General features: G+C 48.9%; 1 pseudogene; it reads left to right on the forward strand.

Annotated features, from left to right (window-relative positions):
- Positions 1–313: 313 nt before the first annotated feature.
- Positions 314–915, forward strand: LOC113746342 (alpha/beta hydrolase domain-containing protein 17C pseudogene; annotated as a pseudogene).
- Positions 916–2,711: the final 1,796 nt, after the last annotated feature.

Raw genomic sequence — 2,711 nt, forward strand, 5'->3', positions numbered from 1 at the left:
CATTTAAGTAATATACGTTTAATAAAAATATTTTATAAAATACACAAGTCTGAGGTCCAAAACACTCAAACTTGTTGTTTTGGAAAAAATAAACATGAATAAAATAAGATGACGTCAAAAACTACAGAAACAAAAAAAAGCCAAACCGGATGTCCGGTTGTAGGAACGGGCTTGTCTCCTCTCCCAGAGAAATGGCTGCCTCGGTAATACGAAGCTTGAACCGGAGCGGTGATGTGTCACGGGGGACGGTCGTTGTCGAACCGAGGCCGGTGTCCGCAGTGTTTGTCGCCGCTGAGGTTTCATGTCGAGCTCCGTGCCCGCTGTCAGTGAATGAACGCCGCCTGTCACCGCGTGTTCATGGGAAACAAATAGCACCTGCAGCCCCGAGAGAACCAGCAGCTAACCGACCGCTAACCCCGCGTAAAATGCCCGAGCGCGGCCCCAGGATGAACGGCTTTTCTCTGGGAGCTTGTGCTGGCTCTTCTTCTGTCCCAACGTGTCCCAGCCGCATCGCGGCCAGGCTGGCCTTCCTCCCCCCAGAGCCCACCTACCGATGCACAGCGAGTGGCGTAACGGCGTGACGAGCTTACAATCTGACCGAGCGGGCGGACTGGCAGTACTCCCAGCGGAGCTCGAGCGGTCGAGGTGTTTAGCACCAGAGCAAGCCGAGGTAACGCGGGTCGGGTGCATGTTTCGTGCGCTGTCGCCCCGAACAGCCGCTACACGCTGCTGTTCCCCCACGGTAACGCCGTGGACCTGGGGCAGATGTGCAGTTTCTACATCGGCCTCGGCTCCGATCAACTGCAACGTGTTCTCCTACGATTACTCAGGCTACGGGGTCACACGGGCAAGCCCTCCGAGAAGAACCTGTATGCGGACATCGAGGCGGCCTGGCAGGTCCTGAGGAACAAGTGAGTATGAACCAGGAGAGCATGGTGGATATCAATCAGAATAAATATCAATTTAAATAACAGAAAACTTCAAAGCACTATGTAAATCTGCCAACAAACGATTATTTTGTGATAGTCACTAATCGCGATTATTTTCGATATCGATTTTCGATTGTCGACTAATCGATCTACGAAAATTGACTGTAAAACATACAGCTTTATCGCACCAGCATGCACTGATCGATCATTAGCCTTCAGCTTTAGAAGTATGAGCTAACTGAAAATAAAAACAATTAAGATGATGGCTCATTAACAATTTAATGAGAGTCGGCCCGGGAAGCGGGAGGTCCGACGGGCGGGCGCTGTAAAGCTCGTGGGCCTTTCGCCAGCGCCGAGGAATACGCCTGGCGGGGCCACCAGCGCCGGGAGAGGTCCCACGAGGGGATCTCCGCACCTGCGGCCTCCCTGACCCAACGAGTTGAATCCCCCGGGCAGACTGCCGGAAGTTGCGGAAAAATACCGGTGATTGGTTTAAAATTCAACACCGCCCTGAATTCACGGGGATTCACTGAAGTTGACATAAATCGCAACATGTGCAATTCCTGGAGGGTCTATGTTATGGTATCATTTACAGTACAGTCGGCCTGATGCCTATACCACTACTGGCATGTGCGTAGGTGTTGTGGTGTAGTGACGAAAGGCAGACGCGGCAGTGGAAGCGGCAGCCCCGAGTTTCAGAGAAAAGGAGTAAAAAAAAACAAAAAACGATGCGTCGACTACTAAATTAGTTGTCGAAGATTTTGTTCGTCACAATAATCGTGACTAATCGTGGCAGCCCTGGTGTGCACCATTTCAGTTCATTTAAAATGTATTTACAGTCCTGTCAAACAAGGGCAGAACCAACCTTTAAAGTTTGCCGCATTCAGTAGACAATCCAGTCTGACCCAAGAGCAACCTCCAGTGCTGAGAAATAAAGCCGGTGCAAGTGCCAAAAAACTTGATGAATTACATCAAGTGTCCACTTGAGGCTGGCTCCAGAAGGGAGTCAGTCTCCATAAGTCCCCATGTCAAATGTCCAACTTCACAGCGAAATAAACATGTTTAACAGCCTGGTACAAAAAAACAGTTTTGGTCTCTGTAGATAATTTCCCCGTTCATGACACTGTACTGAGGGTGAATTTATATACAACTCACCTGTTCACATTATATTAAGGCTTAAAGTTATGCAGGTTAAGAGCGTTGCTGGTTTGATTGACAGGTACGTGCTGTTACAGATGGGTTATTAGAGCACCCAGGCATGATTACCCGCCTTAGGTGTGATGATGTACGTCTTTACGGATATGTAGATTAGCCGGAGGCGTGCGTTCGGAAAACCTACGGGAGTCGTCAGTTTGAAATGTTTGGGATTCTACGTATACAGTTCGACTGGATTTGAGTTGGTCCTTGATTCCAAACTATTCTCAGCTGACTTCATTGAGAGGGATGCAAGAAAGGACGGAGGAGATTTGTCAGTAGCCTATGGTACACTGCACAGTGGTCATTGATGAACATTTCAGCTTGTCATACCTGTAAAACATTCCCGTCAGCTCAGCTGTACTTGTGTTCACTGCTACACATCCACTATGGTTAGGACTGTAGACTGTAGTCTCCCCTTTATCAGCGTCAGTGTTCTCGTCGGGTGCTGAAGTTCTGCTCAGAGCGATCCTCCACAAACTTAAGACGGGCTGTGAGTGCTGATGAATCACTCAGCTGTCCAGGCTACACGATCAGCTTCAGTTCATGGGAATCAATTAGAAAAAGGTGCACACCTTTAGCTGTTAA

The sequence above is a fragment of the Larimichthys crocea genome, chromosome VIII (genome assembly GCF_000972845.2).
Source record: "Larimichthys crocea isolate SSNF chromosome VIII, L_crocea_2.0, whole genome shotgun sequence".
Taxonomy (NCBI): domain Eukaryota; kingdom Metazoa; phylum Chordata; class Actinopteri; family Sciaenidae; genus Larimichthys; species Larimichthys crocea.